Source organism: Microcaecilia unicolor, chromosome 1, assembly GCF_901765095.1.
Source record: "Microcaecilia unicolor chromosome 1, aMicUni1.1, whole genome shotgun sequence".
NCBI classification, from domain to species: domain Eukaryota; kingdom Metazoa; phylum Chordata; class Amphibia; order Gymnophiona; family Siphonopidae; genus Microcaecilia; species Microcaecilia unicolor.
The window spans coordinates 10,581,457-10,602,328 of record NC_044031.1 but is presented as its reverse complement, the minus strand read 5'-3'; the positions used below and the strand labels follow the sequence as shown (position 1 = coordinate 10,602,328).

The following is a 20,872-nucleotide window of genomic DNA, read 5'->3' as shown; positions in this document are numbered from 1 at the left end:
ATACCACAGATGCCGCGGCCAATCTGGAGCCCCCAGAATCACCCTCCCGCGGTGGAGACAAATGCGAAGAAGAACCCGGCCTATTAAGGGCCAAGGAGGAAATGCATAAAGGAGATCCGAAGGCCACAGTTGAGAGAGAGCATCCAGCCCTGGCAACCGAGGATCCCTCCTTCTGCTGAAAAATCGATCGACCTTGGCGTTTGATGCTGATGCCATGAGATCTAACCGCGGAGTGCCCCTTTTGGCACAAATCTGAAGAAACACTTCCTCTGCTAGCTCCCACTCTGCCAGGTCGACCTGATGCCTGCTGAGGAAATTGGCCTGCACGTTGTCTTGACCGGCAATATGAGCCGCCGACAACAACAACAGGTGGCGCTCGGCCCAGTCGAGAATTTGGGCCCTGCACTGCGTGCCCGCCTGACGGTTAATGTAAACCACCGCCGTCGTGTTGTCTGAAAGAACCCACACAGACTGACCCTCCAGAATCCTGCAGAAGGCAAGAAGATCTAGAAAAAAACGCTCTCAGTTCCAAACGATTGATGGACCACGTCGCTTCTGAGGGCGACCACAGACCCTGAGCAAAGTGTCCGAGACAATGAGCCCCCCAACCCGCTCAACTATCCGTAATCACTAATCACCACAGCGGGTATGCTGAGTTGGGGCTGGAGATGGTTAGAGTGAAGGGGAGGGAGATGTATTTTAGGATTACAAAATTAGGATTGTTTATGGGATGCTCTTGTTATTGTAGTGGTAGATAAAGTGATGAGTTGGTTTTGGATATAGTACTATAGTAGTTAAGTATTTATCAGCCCCTGTCTGGGCAAATGCGAGTGGGATATGCTCTTTAGAAATTGCTTGTTACAGAGTTATGCAAAATAAAAAACACTTTAAAGTGAAAAAAAACAAAACTTAAGCATAGTTCACACAGAAGCCAAGGGATCCAAAATTACTAAATTGCTTCCGAGGATTTTTAAAATCTAGATCAAGTTGGATCTTCTAATTCCATCTCCCCACAATGGGCTTCAGACTGCGGAGTTCCACAGAGAACCTCCCCCCCTTTCACCCATCTTATTCAATATTATGATGTTTCCCTTAGGAAAGGAGCTCGATGGCCATGGTTATAATAATTTTGTTTATGCGGTAGGATGATGTAACCGTCTACATCCCTGTCAAAGATTCAGTTGAAGAAGTTCTGTCTATTATCAGATCTGTTCTAGATCTGATGGAGAATTGGGCCTCCACCTTTAAACTAAATTGAATAGAGAAAACAAAGATTTCTGTTCTCTAACCCTGAAATGCTATGGATTTACAGCCTGTCTCACTAACACAACTGCCCAATAAATACCGTGGATTCTTTTGGATCCGTAATAAGTAAATGAAACCTTTATTAGGGAAGCTAAATTCTACAATGATTAAGATATATACATATATATAATTGTTAGCACATATACAATGATTAGCTATATAAAAAGAATCATTACATCACTGGTCTCTACATCTCTTAGACCAGGAAAAGAAGCAATACATTATATACAGTGGTGGAAATAAGTATTTGATCCCTTGCTGATTTTGTTAGTTTGCCCACTGACAAAGACATGAGCAGCCCATAATTGAAGGGTAGGTTATTGGTAACAGTGAGAGATAGCACATCACAAATTAAATCCGGAAAATCACATTGTGGAAAGTATATGAATTTATTTGCATTCTGCAGAGGGAAATAAGTATTTAATCCCTCTGGCAAACAAGACCTAATACTTGGTGGCAAAACCCTTGTTGGCAAGCACAGCGGTCAGACGTCTTCTGTAGTTGATGATGAGGTTTGCACACATGTCAGGAGGAATTTTGGTCCACTCCTCTTTGCAGATCATCTCTAAATCATTAAGAGTTCTGGGCTGTCGCTTGGCAACTCGCAGCTTCAGCTCCCTCCATAAGTTTTCAATGGGATTAAGGTCTGGTGACTGGCTAGGCCACTCCATGACCCTAATGTGCTTCTTCCTGAGCCACTCCTTTGTTGCCTTGGCTGTATGTTTTGGGTCATTGTCGTGCTGGAAGACCCAGCCACGACCCATTTTAAGGCCCTGGCGGAGGGAAGGAGGTTGTCACTCAGAATTGTACGGTACATGGCCCCATCCATTCTCCCATTGATGCGGTGAAGTAGTCCTGTGCCCTTAGCAGAGAAACACCCCCAAAACATAACATTTCCACCTCCATGCTTGACAGTGGGGACGGTGTTCTTTGGGTCATAGGCAGCATTTCTCTTCCTCCAAACACGGCGAGTTGAGTTCATGCCAAAGAGCTCAATTTTTGTCTCATCTGACCACAGCACCTTCTCCCAATCACTCTCGGCATCATCCAGGTGTTCACTGGCAAACTTCAGACGGGCCGTCACATGTGCCTTCCGGAGCAGGGGGACCTTGCGGGCACTGCAGGATTGCAATCCGTTATGTCGTAATGTGTTACCAATGGTTTTCGTGGTGACAGTGGTCCCAGCTGCCTTGAGATCATTGACAAGTTCCCCCTTGTAGTTGTAGGCTGATTTCTAACCTTCCTCATGATCAAGGATACCCCACGAGGTGAGATTTTGCGTGGAGCCCCAGATCTTTGTCGATTGACAGTCATTTTGTACTTCTTCCATTTTCTTACTATGGCACCAACAGTTGTCTCCTTCTCGCCCAGCGTCTTACTGATGGTTTTGTAGCCCATTCCAGCCTTGTGCAGGTGTATGATCTTGTCCCTGACATCCTTAGACAGCTCCTTGCTCTTGGCCATTTTGTAGAGGTTAGAGTCTGACTGATTCACTGAGTCTGTGGACAGGTGTCTTTCATACAGGTGACCATTGCCGACAGCTGTCTGTCATGCAGGTAACGAGTTGATTTGGAGCATCTACCTGGTCTGTAGGGGCCAGATCTCTTACTGGTTGGTGGGGGATCAAATACTTATTTCCCTCTGCAGAATGCAAATAAATTCATATACTTTCCACAATGTGATTTTCCGGATTTAATTTGTGATGTGCTATCTCTCACTGTTACCAATAACCTACCCTTCAATTATGGGCTGCTCATGTCTTTGTCAGTGGGCAAACTTACAAAATCAGCAAGGGATCAAATACTTATTTCCACCACTGTACATACAATCATCACTGGTCTGGAAGCTCAGGCTCTTATCTCATCAGCCGGGAGGTCCGTTGCGGCGAAAGCTCAGAGTCTCCTTATTGACCAGGAATAAACCTTCTGCGCAGTCCGTACGTTACTCACAGATGAACCTCAACTCCGCTGTGACAAGCCCTCCCTTTTATTAGTCTCTGAGCCCATGTCCAGAGCTAAGGAAAGTTACAGAAAGCTTCTATGGAAAATTACAGACTGCTTCTCTGCTTACGTTTGTGGGAACTTGGTCACATGTTTTCCCAAGTCCAGTTGTGTCTTATCTTCTGCATGCCAACTTGTTTTTTATATTCACAAGAAAAGTTACTTTCGGTCAAAGACAAGATTTCAGAGTGTATTGTCGGACAAAAGCAGGGTTGAAAAGCAATCCTTTAAAGTAACACTTAAACAATAATTTTTAAACAGAATTACTTTCTAATCAATAATACAGACCCCGAGTGCACTGGTCGTTCAAGACAGGGTTGAAAAACAATCTTTAAAATTCACTTCCATTACAAACCCTCACCGTGTCATAAAATGTCAAAACTTCACAGTTGATAATGCTTGATATAATAATTGATTCCTACATGTTATTCTTTTTTTCACGGAGAGGGTGCTCGATGTCTGGAATGCCCTCTCTAGGGAGGTGGTAGAGACAAAAATGGTGACAGAATGCAAAATGGCGTGGGCTGAACACAGAGGATCGCTACTTAGAAAATGGATGGTACAAGCATTTAAGTTTAGAGTTTTTATATCAGGGGCGTAGCTACGGGTGGGCTTGGGTGGGCCTTTCAGCTCTGGCCCGCCCACCCACTTTTCCTCCAGGCCCGTGCCAGCCCCAGCTCCCATTGCCGGCCACTGCTGCTTTTCCTGATGAGCAGCAGGGCCGGCGCTACAAAAAAAAGAAGCGCTCAGCTAACTGAGCTGAGCGCCAACGCTAACGACGAGAAAAAATGTTTAAAAAAAAAAGCGCGGCACCGCAGGCAGTCTCGAAGCATTGGCTGCTGCCTCTGCAGGCTCCTCCCGTCTCTTACATCACTTCCCCTGTTTCGCTCCAGGGGCAGTGACGTAAGAGACGGGAGGAGCCTGCAGAGCCAGCAGCCAATGCTTCGAGGCTGCCTGTGGTGCTGCGCTTTTTTTAAAACGTTTTTTCTCGTCGTTAGCATTGGCGCTCAGCTCAGTCAGCCGAGCGCTTCTTCTTTTTGTAGCGCTGGCCCTGCTGCTCAACAGGAAAAGCAGCAGTGGCCGGCAATGGGAGCTGGGGCTGGCGGGCCTGAATCGGGAGAGGGAAAACGGATGGCAGGATGGGGAGAAAGAGGGAAAACAGATGGAAGGATGGCAGAGAAAGAGAGAAAACGGAAGGATGGCAGAGAAAGAGGGAAAACGGAAGGATGGGGAGAGAAAGAGGGAAAACAGATGGAAGGATGGCAGAGAAAGAGAGAAAACGGAAGGATGGCAGAGAAAGAGGGAAAACGGAAGGGGGAGAGAAAGAGGGAAAACAGACGGAAGGATGGCAGAGAGAGGGAAAACGGAAGGATGGGGAGAGAAAGAGGGAAAACAGACGGAAGGATGGCAGAGAAAGAGGGAAAACGGAAGGATGGGGAGAGAAAGAGGGAAAACAGACGGAAGGATGGCAGAGAAAGAGGGAAAACGGAAGGATGGGGAGAGAAAGAGGGAAAACAGACGGAAGGATGGCAGAGAAAGAGGGAAAACAGACGGAAGGATGGGGAGAGAAAGAGGGAAAACAGATGGAAGGATGGGGAGAGAAAGAGGGAAAACGGAAGGATGGGGAGAGAGACACTGGATGGAAGGATGGGGAGAGAAAGAGGGGAGATGGATGAAAGGATGCAGAAAGAAAGGGGAGAGACGAAGGATGTGGAGAGAGAAGGGACACTGAACAGAAAAGGGTAGAGAGATAGACACTGGTTAGAAGGAGGGGGAGAGACATTAGATGGAAGGATCAGGAGAGAGGGTAGATGGGTGGAAGGATGGGGAGAGAAAGAGGGAAGACGCTGGATGGAAGGGTAGGGAGAAAGAGGTGACACAATGGAAGGATGCAGAAAGAAAGAGGGGAGACTATTGGAAGGATGGGGAGAGAGAGGGGAGACACTGGAAGGATGGGGAGAGAAAGAGGAGAGCTGCTGCATGGAAAGGGGGAGTAGTGAAAGATTGGAGAATAAGAGGAAGGGGCATGGGGAGAACAAGGGTGAGAAAAAGATGAAAAGCCATAAGTAGATGAAGGAAATTAAAGAATGGATAGTAAGAATGAATTAAATCTGGACAGAGAGAGAGGCAGAAAAATATTGAAGAAAGCAAAGAAAAAGGAGAGAAAAATGACAAATGGCCAGGAAACCCTGGCAGAAGAGTTAAGCGAAAACAAAGGAAAGCAGAATCTAGAGACTGGGAGCAACACAATGAGAAAAAGTAAATGGCCATTCAACAAAGATAAAGAAAATAATTTAATTTTTAATTTAGGATAAAGTAATATGGTACCTGTGTTAATAAAGTTTCAGAGACCAATACTTCCTTCCTTAGGTCAGGAGAGGATACCGTAACAGCATTATACTGACCTGAAGCAGGAGGTTTTGGCCTCTGAAAGCTCATTGAAAAGGGTGTTAGGCTATGAAATAAATTATTTTCTGAAACCTGATGCACTGAAAAGCAGCACTTTACCCTGTGTGACAAATGCATCTCAGTGTGACTAAATTTTGCTGGGGGGGGGGGGGGGGTAGAGAGAAAATTTTGTGCCCACCCACTTTGGGTTCAGGCCCACCCAAAATTGGCAGTCTGGCTACGCCACTGGCTTGTATGGGTGTGGATGTGTTCAGTGATGCTTAGATGGCGACTCCGGTCGTGATGAACTAGGGCCGGTGCTGTGTCCCGTATACTGCAGTCTGGCTTAGGATGGGCTGGAAAGGGCTTTGACAGCAACTTCATTGGCAGGCAAACAAATGATTAGCACTTAGATGTAATTCATGAAAGAACAACAGACAGAGGGATTTGTGATAAAATCATGAGAGGGAGGGAACAAAAAACCAGAAGGCGCTCCATACAACTCAATCATGGAAAGTTTGAGTATTGCGGTTGTCTGGATCTTGCCATATCTAACTAGAACAGACGTTTCAGCCATCCTGAAGAAAGCCACAGTACGATAACGCCCTCATCAGGTTCTACCCACATTCCTATTCTATTTTAACCTCTGCCACTAGCCTTTCTTTATATAGAGTTGCCCATATCTTCTCCAACGTCAACTAATGTTGCAATGCTAAGCCAAGTCAAGTTGCTAAGTTTCACCCTGTTTTCAAGGGTTTCGCTGTTCATTGTTACAAGGGTTATTGATACGACGTAAGCCGCTTTGGATAAGGGGATACAAAAAAAAATAATAAAACAAATAAATAAACCCAACTGAAACATGGGTTCCACTTATGCAGACCCAGACAACCACAACGGAAGCCTAAGAGAATGTAGAAAGGTTGTTTTACCTGCAGTGCATAATTAAGCTGTGGACGGTACCAGAGGATGTGGTCAAAGCGAATACAATAGAGAGTTTCAAAAGAGGAAAATCCATAAAAATATTCTCAGGCTGGTAGACTTGGGAGAGATATTGCTCATCACTGGAAAATAAACCATAACTTTTTCAGATCTGCCAAGTGCCTGTGACCAGACTGGCCACCATTGGAGACGGGATCAGGACTCTGACGGCTGTTATACCGATGTGGAAAGGCCAACAAGGAGCTTTTAAATATCAATTTGAGGGAGATCATGTATTTTATTTGCATCTCTGGTAATCATCAGCATGAATATGTTGTATTTTCTGTACTGAGGGGTCTGTGTATTACTACGATAGAGGGGTTCAAAAGAGGTTTGAACGTTTCTGGTGGAAAAGTCCAGGTAGACTTGGCAAAGCCATTGCTCGTCACTGGAAAATGAACCATTAGAATTAGATGCTTCATTTGGGGTCTGCCAGGCACTTGGGACCAGACTGGCCACTGTTGGAGACAGGATCAAGACTCCGATGGCTATTCTTATGCTAATGTGGAAAGGCCAAACAGGAGCTTTTAAATGTCAACTTGAGTGAGATCGTGTGTTTTATGAGTGGCTGATAATCATCGGCTTGGTTATGTTGTATTTCCAGCAGCAAAAGGGTGGATAATCTATTAGTAAACTTGTTAAATTGTTCTTCTCCTATAATCATACGCAATGCTCTTTTTTTTACTTAGAAAACGATCCTAAACCTAGTAATACAGAGAAACACAACTGGAAGCTCCTTGAGAAGCCGGAAGGGGAAAAGATGTTACCAGAAAGAGAGAAAGAGAAGACTCGTTCCTGTTCTGACTGGAAAGAAAAGGGAAAAAATCAAAATAAACAAAAACCTTCACCAGGAGGCTCAGCTCTGTGTACTCAAAGTACCAGTAACATCATACAGACAGGGGAAGAGGAGAGAAACCGGATGAGAGATCAAAGCTGTTCCTGTGATATTTGTGAGATTTTCCTCGGTGATCAACTAAAATCACATCACAGATCTGATACTGAAGAGAGACCATCTACATGTACGGACAGTGGGAAAAACGTCAGTCAAAAGAGGAAACTACAGGGACAAGAGAAAACATGCATAAAAGAAAAACATTTTACAGGCTCTGCATGTGGGAAAGGTTTCAGTAGGAAGAAAGAGCTAATGCAACATGAGAAAACTAATAAAGAAACTAGAATGTGTACAGGATATGAGAAAAACTTTATCAGTAAAACAGACATTACAAAAGACACCACTAAAAACACAATATCTTCATGTCCTGAATGTGATCAAAGCTTCAACTGGGAAGAAAACTTCACAAGAAATGCAAAATTCCTCCCGGGAGAGAAATCAGTTTTAAGTACTGAATGTCAGAAAAGCTTTAGCTATAGAGATGCATTCACAGATCGTAAAAAATCTCAAACTGGTGAGGAACTGGACAAGTGTACTAAATCTGAACAAATATTTTGCAGGAAGACAAACCTCTCTAATGACCAGAAAAACAAGAGATTATATACTTGTGCTGACAGTGGTATAAGCACTTGTTGGAAAGGAAACCTCACAATGCGCAAGAGACTTAATTCAGTATTGAAACCATTTACCTCTACTATGTGTGGTAAAAGCTTCACTACAGACAGTCTCGGAGACCACCCGAAAAGTGACACTGGAATGAAACCATTTACCTGTACTGACTGTAATAAAAGCTTCAGTCAGAAAGAACACCTCACAAAACACAAGAGAATCCACACCATTGAGCGATTTCCATGTAATGACTGTGGTAAAAGCTTTAATATAAAGGGAAAACTGATCAGACACCAGAAAATCCATACAGGAGAGAAGCCATTTACATGTACTGACTGTGGTAAAAGCTTCAGTCAGAAAGAACACCTCACATCACACAAGAGAATCCACAGCATTGAGCGATTTCTATGTAGTGAGTGTGGTAAAAGCTTTAGAGCGAAGAAAACACTGGCCCTACACCAGAGAATCCACACAGGATTGAAGTCGTATTCATGTAATGAGTGTGGAAAAAGCTTTATTGAGAAGAGAAGACTGACCCTACACCAGAGAATACACACAGGGGTGAAGCCATTTACATGTACTGAATGTGGGAAAAGCTTTAGTAAGAAAGAAATCCTGACTGTACACCACAGAATCCACACTGGAGAGAAGCCATTTACATGCACTGAGTGTGATAAAAGTTTTAGTGAGAAGGGAAAACTGACCATACACAGGAGAATCCACACAGGAGAAAAGCCATTTACATGTACTGAGTGTGGTAAAAGCTTTAGTGAAAAGGGAAGCCTGGCCATACACCGGAGAATACACACAGGGGTGAAACCATTTACCTGTAGTGCTTGTGGTAAAAGCTTCTTCAGCAAGAGTACACTTAAAAGGCACCAGCTAATCCATTCAGGACTGAAACCATTTACCTGCACTGAGTGTGGTAAAAGCTTAAGCACGAAGGGAGCACTGATGAAACACCAGAAAATCCATACAGGAGAGAAGCCATTTACATGTAGTGAGTGTGGTAAAAGCTTTACTGCGAAGGATATACTGACCATACATCAGAGAATCCACACAGGAGAAAAGCCATTTACATGTACTGAGTGTGGTAAAAGCTTTAGTAAAAAGGGAACACTGATCGTACACCAGAGAAGACACACAGGTGAGAAGCCGTTTACATGTAGTGAGTGTGGTAAAAGCTTAAGTACAAAGGGAAAACTGATCACACACCAGAAAGTCCATACAGGAGAGAAGCCATTTATATGTAATCAGTGTGGTAAAAGCTTTAGCGTAATGGGAAGTCTGATCATACACCAGAGAAGACACACAGGAGAGAAGCCGTTTACATGTACTGAGTGTGGAAAAAGCTTTATTGAGAAGAAAAGCCTGACCTTACACCAGAGAATACACACAGGGGTGAAACCATTTACCTGTAGTGCTTGTGGTAAAAGCTTCTTCAGCAAGAGTACACTTAAAAGGCACCAGCTAATCCATTCAGGACTGAAACCATTTACCTGCACTGAGTGTGGTAAAAGCTTAAGTACGAAGGTAATACTGATCAAACACCAGAAAATCCATACAGGAGAGAAGCCATTTACATGTGCTGAGTGTGCTAAAAGCTTTACTCAGAAGAATACACTGACCAGACATCAGAGAATCCACACAGGAGAAAAGCCATTTACATGTATTGAGTGTGGTAAAAGCTTTAGTAAAAAGGGAACACTGATCATACACCAGAGAAGACACACAGGTGAGAAGCCGTTTACATGTAGTGAGTGTGGTAAAAGCTTTACTGAGAAGTATACACTGACCATACACCAGAGAAGACACACAACAGGTGAGAAGCCATTTACATGTAGTGAGTGTGGTAAAAGCTTTACTGCGAAGAAAACACTGATCATACACCAGAGTGTCCACACAAAAGAAGCCATTTACATGTAATCAGTGTGATAAACGCTTTAGCGTAATGGGAAGTCTGATCATACACCAGAGAATCCACACAGGAGAATCTGTTTACGTGTAGTGAGTGTGGTAAAAGCTTTAGTGAGCAGAGAACACTGATGATACACCAGAGAATCCATGCAGGAGAGAAGCCATATACATGTATTGAGTGTGGTAAAAGTTTCACTGGGAAGGGAAATCTCACAAGACATCAGAAAATCCATTTGGGATTGAAACCATTTTCATGTACTGAGTGTGGTAAAAGCTTTAGTGAGAAGGGAAGACTGACCATACACCAGAGAATACACACAGGGGTGAAACTATTTACTTGTAGTGCTTGTGGTAAAAGCTTCTATAGCAAGAGTGCACTTAAAAGGCACCAAGTAATCCATTCAGGACTGAAACCATTTACCTGCACTGAGTGTGGTAAAAGCTTAACTACGAAGGGAACACTGATCAAACACCAGAGAATCCACACTGGAATGAAGCCATTTACATGTACTGAATATGGTACAAGCTTTAGTAAGAATGAAAGCCTGACTGTACACCACAGAATCCACACTGGAGAGAAGCCATTTACATGCACTGAATGTGGTAAAAACTTTAGTGTGAAGGCAACACTGACCAAACACCAGCGAATCCACACAGGTATGAAGCCATATACGTGAACTGAATGTGGTAAAAGCTTCACTGAGAACAGATCGCTAAAAAGGCACCAGATTATCCATTCAGCTGTGAAGCTATTTACATGCACTGAGTGTAGTAAGAATTTCAGTCAGAAATCAAGCCTTAGGATGCACCAAAGAATTCACAGAGGAGTAAAGCCATTAACATGCACTGAGTGCGGTAATGTTATGGTTGGTTTTGGGCCTATAGGGAGATTAGGTCAATTTAAGCTTTGCTTCATAGATGTCTAGACCGGGTCTGAACTGTATTTTTAGGAGAATTAAGCTGTCATTATTGATCTAAGCTGGTGTACCAAAGAGCTTTGCAACATGGAGCTGAACTGTTTAGGCAGGATCATGGGAAGCTTGCCAGGTGCCCTTGGCCTGGATTGGCCGCTTCCGTGGACAGGATGCTGGGCTCGATGGACCGTTGGTCTTTTCCCAGTGTGACATTACTTATGTACCTATATGGGACAGAAAATCGTGATGCACCAGGTGACCTGGGTACAGCCGAGGACATGACAACCTAGCCCAATTATTTATTTATTTATTTATTTATTGCATTTGTATTCCACATTTTCCAACCGTATGGCAGGTTCAATGTGGCTTACATATTGCTAAAAAAGTGGTTACAAAATTTAGATCTGTAGAAGTCTAAGAAGTACACTTAGGTTGCTATATTAGCATATTGTGAGAGAGGTTAATATTATTTACTTAGATTTTGCTCACACCTTTTTCAGTAGTAGCTCAAGGTGAGTTACATTCAGGTACTCTGGATATTTCTCCGTCCCAGGAGGGCTCACAATTTAAGTTTGTACCTGAGGCAATGGAGTGGAGTGGAGGAGTGGCCTAGTGGTTAGAGTGGTGGACTTTGGTCCTGGGGAACTGAGGAACTGAGTTCGATTCCTGGCACAGTCAGCTCCTTATGACTCTGGGCAAGTCACTTAACCCTCCATTGCCCCATGTAAGCCGCATTGAGCCTGCCGTGAGTGGGAAAGCGCAGGGTACAAATGTAACAAAAATAAAATAGATACTATTGGAGATTCTACATGGAATGTTGCTATTCCACTAGCAACATTCCAGGTAGAAGGCTGCGCAGGCTTCTGTTTCTGTGAGTCTGACATGTATGTGCAGGACGTCAGACTCGCAGACGCCTGCGCGGCCACATTGGTGATCTGCAAGGGCTGACTTCTACATGGAATGTTGCTAGTGGAATAGCAACATTCCATGTAGAATCTCAAATAGTAGCAACAGTGGAGGAGTGGCCTAGTGGTTAGAGTGGTGGACTTTGGTCCTGAGGAACTGAGTTCGATTCCCACTTCAGGCACAGGCAGCTCCTTGTGACTCTGGGCAAGTCACTTAACCCTCCATTGACCCATGTAAGCTGCATTGAGCCTGCCATGAGTGGGAAAGCGCGTGGGGTACAAATGTAACAAAAAAAAAATGGAGGGTTAAGTGACTTGCCCAAGATCACAAGGCGCAACAATGGGATTTGAACTGGCCACCTCTGGATTGCCAGACCAGTGCTCTAACCACTAGGCCACTCCTCCACTCCAGTTCTAAGCTTTTCCTGATGTATGGTGGTGTGGGATTAGGCAGATCCAGAGGAGAAAGACTTCTTGAAAAGATGTGTTTTCAGGTTTTTTCTGAATTGTAGGTAGTTTTCTGTGAGTTTCAGGTCTTTGGGTAGTGAGTTCCAAAGTTGTGTGCCTATAAACGAGAGGCTGGTGGCATGTGAAGATTTGTATTTTATACCTTTACAATTGGGGTAGTGAAGGGTTAGGTAGGTTCTTACTGTTCTTGTCACGTTTCTTAATGTTAGATCGATAAGTTCCATCATGTAATCTGGTGGGAGTCCGTACATGATTCTGTAGACTATTGTGCATATTTTGAATGTTATGCAAACGTTAATAGGAAGCCAATGTAAGCTTCTTAGGAGGGGTGTCGCGCTTTCGAAGATGAGTCTGGCAGCCATGTTTTGTGCTGTCTGTAGTTTTCTTATGATTTGATCTTTGCAGCCTACGTAAATACTACTGCAGTAGTCTACATGGGTTAGCACCATGGTTTGGATCATGTTGCAGAATGAATCCCTGGGAAAGTAAGGTTTTATACGTTTGAGCTTCCACATAGTGTGGAACATTTTCTTGGTCGTGTTCTTAGCTTGGCTTTCTAGCGTTAGGTTGCGGTCAATTGTTATGCCTAAGATTTTCAAGTGGTCTGAAATTAGGAGGGATGAAACCAGTGCGTTAATTGCCGAGGGGAGAACATTATTGTATTGGGACGAGAGAATGAGACATTGGGTTTGATCTCTATTGAGTTTTAACTTGAATGCCGATGCCCAGGATTCCATGATGTTCATGCTGTTATTTCCTTGGTGATTTCTGTGGGGTTCTGTTTGAAGGGAATATAGATGGTGATGTCATCTGTGTAGAGAAATGGATTGAGGCCTTGTTTGGATAGAGATTTAGCCAGTGGTGTCATCATTAGGTTGAATAATATAGGTGAGAGCGGTGATCCCTGTGTTACTCCACATTCCGCTTTCCAAGGTGGAGACATATCTGATTTGACTTGGTATGTTCTGGATGTCAGAAATCCCTTGATCCAAGAGAGTACTTTTCCTGTAATTCCTATCTTGACGCGGATTCTCAGTAGTATGTGGAGGTCGACCATATCGAATGCGCTTGATGGGTCAAATTGGAGTAGGAGGATGTTTTTACCCCTTGCTATTTCCTGCTTGAATCTGGTCAGGAGTGTGGTTAGTATTGTTTCTGTACTGTGCTGAGGTCTGAAGCCAGATTGAGATTCGTGCAGTATGTTGAAATCAGTGAGGTATTCTGTTAGTTGTTTAGCGACTATGCCTTCTGTCAGTTTGGTTGTTAGGGGTATGGATGCTATCGGTCTATAATTTAAGGTGTCTTCTACTTTTTTTTGGTGTCTTTTGGGATGGGAGTTAGTAGGATATTTCCTCTGTCCTGTGGGAATAGGCCTCTCTTGAACAGATAATTAAGGTGGTCTGTGAGTTCTGTGATGTATTGATTAGGGGGTATTTTCATTATATAGTTGGGGCAGGTGTCTAGTTGGCAGTGGGCGGAGGAGAATTTTCTGAGTGCGTGAGCTATTATTTTGGTGCTTAGATGAGTGAAGTTATTCCAAATACGGTCTGCCGGGTATTCCCTTGGGTTTGGATCTAGTTCATTTATGAAGGTTTCTGGATTAATATTTCCCAGATGCAGATTCTTGCTTAGATTGGTAATTTTTTCTTCAAAGTATTTGGCAAGATTGTCTGCATGTGGGAGGTTTGCATTCGGTGTAGTTACCGTTTTGGTGTTAAGTAAGTTGTTTATTAGTTTGTATAACTTCTTTGTGTCTTTGTAATCTGTGCCTATTTGTTCTCTGTAGAAGTTTCTTTTCGATTGTCTTATTTTATATTTGTATTTTGTTTGACTTTCTTTCCAGGCCTTTAGTGATTGTTCGTTTTTGTTTTTTTCCAGTTTTGTTCTAATTTTCTAGTTTGCGTTTTTAGAATTTTTAGTTCTTCGTTAACCCAGAGTATTTTATTGCGTTTTTGTGCTGATTTTGTACATATGGGCGCTATTTTGTTGAGGATTTCATTGCATCGTTCGTCCCAAACAGTGAAGAAGTCAGTTGAATCGTGTTTTGGTGCCCAGTTGTTATCCTATATTTCTTAAACGCAATTGATCTGGGGACCTGTAAAATTTCAGGTTCCTCAAAAAAATCAAATGACTAAAGCTAAATAGAAACCTATTTTCGCTTATCATAGTAACAAAAAACCCCTATATACGTGTCAAACAATATAGCTGTATAACTATATTAGATATATTTAAACAGTACTCAGAACTGGGTGCATTGGTGAAGCTAAAAACCAGCTTTATATACACAACACCACTTCATAAGTACATACAGTGGGGGAAATAAGTATTTGATCCCTTGCTGATTTTGTAAGTTTGCCCACTGACAAAGACATGAGCAGCCCATAATTGAAGGGTAGGTTATTGGTAACAGTGAGAGACAGCACATCACAAATTAAATCCGGAAAATCACATTGTGGAAAGTATATGAATTTATTTGCATTCTGCAGAGGGAAATAAGTATTTGATCCCCCACCAACCAGTAAGAGATCTGGCCCCTACAGACCAGGTAGATGCTCCAAATCAACTCGTTACCTGCATGACAGACAGCTGTCGGCAATGGTCACCTGTATGAAAGACACCTGTCCACAGACTCAGTGAATCAGTCAGACTCTAACCTCTACAAAATGGCCAAGAGCAAGGAGCTGTCTAAGGATGTCAGGGACAAGATCATACACCTGCCAAGGCTGGAATGGGCTACAAAACCATCAGTAAGACGCTGGGCGAGAAGGAGACAACTGTTGGTGCCATAGTAAGAAAATGGAAGAAGTACAAAATGACTGTCAATCGACAAAGATCTGGGGCTCCACGCAAAATCTCACCTCGTGGGGTATCCTTGATCAGGAGGAAGGTTAGAAATCAGCCTACAACTACAAGGGGGGAACTTGTCAATGATCTCAAGGCAGCTGGGACCACTGTCACCACGAAAACCATTGGTAACACATTACGACATAACGGATTGCAATCCTGCAGTGCCCGCAAGGTCCCCCTGCTCCGGAAGGCACATGTGACGGCCCGTCTGAAGTTTGCCAGTGAACACCTGGATGATGCCGAGAGTGATTGGGAGAAGGTGCTGTGGTCAGATGAGACAAAAATTGAGCTCTTTGGCATGAACTCAACTCGCCGTGTTTGGAGGAAGAGAAATGCTGCCTATGACCCAAAGAACACCGTCCCCACTGTCAAGCATGGAGGTGGAAATGTTATGTTTTGGGGGTGTTTCTCTGCTAAGGGCACAGGACTACTTCACCGCATCAATGGGAGAATGGATGGGGCCATGTACCGTACAATTCTGAGTGACAACCTCCTTCCCTCCGCCAGGGCCTTAAAAATGGGTCGTGGCTGGGTCTTCCAGCACGACAATGACCCAAAACATACAGCCAAGGCAACAAAGGAGTGGCTCAGGAAGAAGCACATTAGGGTCATGGAGTGGCCTAGCCAGTCACCAGACCTTAATCCCATTGAAAACTTATGGAGGGAGCTGAAGCTGCGAGTTGCCAAGCGACAGCCCAGAACTCTTAATGATTTAGAGATGATCTGCAAAGAGGAGTGGACCAAAATTCCTCCTGACATGTGTGCAAACCTCATCATCAACTACAGAAGACGTCTGACCGCTGTGCTTGCCAACAAGGGTTTTGCCACCAAGTATTAGGTCTTGTTTGCCAGAGGGATCAAATACTTATTTCCCTCTGCAGAATGCAAATAAATTCATATACTTTCCACAATGTGATTTTCCGGATTTAATTTGTGATGTGCTATCTCTCACTGTTACCAATAACCTACCCTTCAATTATGGGCTGCTCATGTCTTTGTCAGTGGGCAAACTTACAAAATCAGCAAGGGATCAAATACTTATTTCCCCCACTGTAAGTAATGCCATACTGGGAAAAGACCAAGGGTCCATCGAGCCCAGCATCCTGTCCACGACAGCGGCCAATCCAGGCCAAGGGCACCTGGCAAGCTTCCCAAACGTACAAACATTCTATACATGTTATTCCTGGAATTTTGAATTTTTCCAAGTCCGTTTAGTAGCGGTTTATGGACTTGTCCTTTAGGAAACCGTCCAACCCCTTTTTAAACTCTGCTAAGCTAACCGCCTTCACCATTTTCTCCGGCAACGAATTCCAGAGTTTAATTACACGTTTGGTGAAGAAAAAGTTTCTCCGATTTGTTTTAAATTTACTACACTGTAGTTTCATCGCATGCCCCCTAGTCCTAGTATTTTTGGAAAGCATGAACAGACGCTTCACATCCACCTGTTCCACTCCACTCATTATTTTATATACCTCTATCATGTCTCCCCTCAGCCGTCTCTTCTCCAAGCTGTATAGCCCTAGCCTCCTTAGTCTTTCTTCATAGGGAAGTCGTCCCATCCTCGCTATCATTTTAGTCGCCCTTCGCTGCACCTTTTCCAATTCTACTATATCTTTCTTGAGATGCGGCGACCAGAATTGAACACAATACTCAAGGTGCAGTCGCACCATGGAGCGATACAACGGCATTATAACATCCTCACACCTGTTTTCCATACCTTTCCTAATAATACCCAACATTCTATTTGCTTTCTTAGCCGCAGCAGCACACTGAGCAGAAGGTTTCAGTGTGTTATCGACGACGACACCCAGATCCCTTTCTTGGTCCGTAACTCCTAACGTGGAACCTTGCATGACGTAGCTATAATTCGGGTTCTTTTTTCCCACATGCATCACCTTGCACTTGCTCACATTAAACATCATCTGCCATTTAGCCGCCCAGTCTCCCAGTCTCGTAAGGTCCTCTTGTAATTTTTCACAATCCTGTCGCGATTTAACGACTTTGAATAACTTTGTGTCATCAGCAAATGTAATTACCTCGCTAGTTACTCCCATCTCTAAATCATTTATAAATATATTAAAAAGCAGCGGTCCTAGCACAGACCCCTGAGGAACCCCACTAACTACCCTTCTCCATTGTGAATACTGCCCATTTAACCCCACTCTCTGTTTCCTATCCTTCAACCAGTTTTTAATCCACAATAGGACATTTCCTCCTATCCCATGACCCTCCAATTTCCTCTGTAGCCTTTCATGAGGTACCTTGTCAAACGCCTTTTGAAAATCCAGATACACAATATCAACCGACTCCCCTTTGTCCACATGTTTGTTCACTCCTTCAAAGAATTGAAGTAAATTGGTCAGGCAAGATTTCCCCACACAAAAGCCATGCTGACTTGGTCTCAGTAATCCATGTCCTCGGATGTGCTCTGTAATTTTGTTTTTAATAATAGCCTCTACCATTTTCCCCGGCACCGACGTCAGACTCACCGGTCTATAATTTCCCGGATCTCCCCTGGAGCCTTTTTTAAAAATGGGCGTTACATTGGCCACCCTCCAATCTTCCGGTACCACGCTCGATTTTAAGGATAAGTTGCATATCACTAGCAGTAGCTCTGCAAGCTCGTTTTTCAGTTCTATCAGTACTCTAGGATGAATACCATCCGGTCCAGGAGATTTGCTACTCTTCAGTTTGCCGAACTGCCCCATTACATCCTCCAGGTTTACCGTGAAGTCAGTAAGTTTCTCCGACTCCTCCACTTGAAATACCATTTCCGACACCGGTATCCCACCCAAATCTTCCTCGGTGAAGACCGAAGCAAAGAATTCATTCAGTCTCTCCGCTACGTCTTTGTCTTCCTTGATCGCCCCTTTTACCCCTCGGTCATCCAGCGGCCCAACCGATTCTTTTGCCGGCTTACTGCTTTTAATATACCGAAAAAAATGTTTACTATGTTTTTTTGCCTCTAATGCTATCTCTTTTTCATACTCCCTCTTGGCCTTCTTAATCTGCGCCTTGCATTTGCTTTGACAATCCTTATGCTGTTCCTTGTTATTTTCAGACGGTTCCTTCTTCCATTTTCTGAAGGCGTTTCTTTTAGCCCTAATAGCTTCCTTCACCTCACTTTTCAACCAGGCCGGGTGTCTTTTGGACTTCCGTCTTTCTTTTCTCATTCGCGGAATATGTATGGCCTGGGCCTCCAGGATGGTATTTTTGAACAGCGTCCAAGCCTGTTGTACAGTTTTTACTCTCTCAGTTGCCCCCCTAAGTTTTTTTTTTACCGTTCTTCTCATTTTATCATAGTCTCTTTTTTTAAAGTTCCTGCATCATCGCACCGTCAGCCCTCCCTTCCTGCCTTAATTGCTTGCAAAGTCCAATGATATAAGTGATATTTAATTATTTTGGTAGGAAAAACAGCTGTTTGTACTTAGCTTGGGCTGGCTACTATATTAAAGTGCCAAATGATATAATATTACATCTTCTTCATGTTTTTATCCTTTTTTTTTCTTGCAATGTTACTTCGCATGTTGATTGTATTGCGCTGTACATGGTTAACCTGATTTTTTTTTTTGTTACATTTCTACCCCGCACTTTCCCACTCATGGCAGACTCAATGTGGCAGGCAATGGAGGGTTAAGTGACTTGCCCAGAGTCACAAGGAGCTGCCTGTGCCGGGAATTGAACTCAGTTCCTCAGGACCAAAGTCCACCATCCTAACCACTAGGCCACTCCTCCACTTGCTGAAGTTCTACAGTTCAGTACATGGATGTATGTTGTTGGTGATTTAATAAAAATCATTTAAACATTAAAAAAAATATTCTACATAAGTACATAAGTAAAGCCATACTGGGAAAAGACCAAGGGTCCATCGAGCCCAGCATCCTGTCCACGACAGCGGCCAATCCAGGCCAAGGGCACCTGGCAAGCTTCCCAAACGTACAAACATTCTATACATGTTATTCCTGGAATTGTAGATTTTTCCTAAGTCCATTTAGTAGCGGTTTATGGACTTGTCCTTTAGGAAACCGTCTAACTCCTTTTTAAACTCTGCCAAGCTAACCGCCTTCACCATGTTCTCCGGCAACAAATTCCAGAGTTTAATTACGTGTTCGGTGAAGAAAAAGTTTCTCCGATTTGTTTTAAATTTACTACATTGTAGTTTCATCGCATGCCCCCTAGTCCTAGTATTTTTGGAAAGTGTGAACAGACACTTCACATCCACCTGTTCCACTCCACTCATTTTTTTTATATACCTCTATCATGTCTCCCCTCAGCTGTCTCTTCTCCAAGCTGAAAAGCCCTAGCCTCCTTAGTCTTTCTTCATAGGGAAGTCGTCCCATCCCCGCTATCATTTTAGTCACCCTTCGCTGCACCTTTTCCAATTCCACTATATCTTTCTTGAGATGCGGCGACCAGAATTGAACACAATACTGAAGGTGCGGTCGCACCATGGAGCGATATAACGGCATTATAACATCCTCACACCTGTTTTCCATACCTTTCCTAATAATACCCAACATTCTATTCGCTTTCCGAGCCGCAGCAGCACACTGAGCAGAAGGTTTTAGTGTATTATTGACGACGACACCCAGATCCCTTTCTTGGTCCGTAACTCCTAACGTGGAACCTTGCATGATGTAGCTATAATTCGGGTTCTTTTTTCCCACATGCATCACCTTGCACTTGCTCACATTAAACGTCATCTGCCATTTAGCCGCCCAGTCTCCCAGTCTCGTAAGGTCCTTCTGTAATTTTTCACAATCCTGTTGCGATTTAACGACTTTGAATAACTTTGTGTCATCAGCAAATTTAATTACCTCGCTAGTTACTCCCATCTCTAAATCATTTATAAATATATTAAAAAGCAGCGGTCCTAGCACAGACTCCTGAGGAACCCCACTAACTACCCTTCTCCATTGTGAATACTGCCCATTTAACCCCACTCTCTGTTTCCTATCCTTCAAGATTCATGTTTTCCAGAACCTGCATGCCATTTCCCATGTGTGACCATGTGTATACACTACCGCAACTGTGTGCCTACAGCATCTTCCTAATACCAGAGAGCGACACTGACTTCTGGAGATACGTCAATCACATGGACCTTTCTACATAATAATTATGAACTTTAATTTTTCTGTAACCTTTTCTTTTGTAACCTCTGCTCTCTCATCCCTAGTGTTCTAGAACCATTTATAATTAGAAATAACATTTCTGTCTTGCTTCAATCAGATTTTGCAAGCCAGAAGTGGGGGATATATGACAAAGATAAAGATCAGGGTGCTGATGGTTCTGCAAACCTCAAGTCCTTGAAAATAGGAGACCTAGCCTATAGAAAGTATAAAGTGGAAGCCAAGTTTGAGAACCATACATCTTGGGTTCACCTGAAAGATATTACAGTCTTCAGTAAAGTCCAGGACTCAGAATCACAACTGTAGACATCTTGGAACCAGAACCACCAGCACAATACAGCCAAGCAAATCAGGAGATACATAATTTGAGATTCACAATTGCCATTTATGGACTCATATTTTGTTTTATTTTTAGTTTAGCATTGACCCTGTTTACATTGGAAAGGTTCTATTTTATTTTCCTATTACTCCCTTTTAGCTAATTCATGTTGTTAATGACACAGTTTCCATTGTAAATGGA

The 20,872-nt window shown here is 43.4% G+C and overlaps 1 pseudogene; it reads left to right on the top strand.

Annotated features, from left to right (window-relative positions):
- Window positions 1–3,857: 3,857 nt before the first annotated feature.
- LOC115460741 lies at window positions 3,858–20,658 on the top strand (annotated as a pseudogene).
- Window positions 20,659–20,872: the final 214 nt, after the last annotated feature.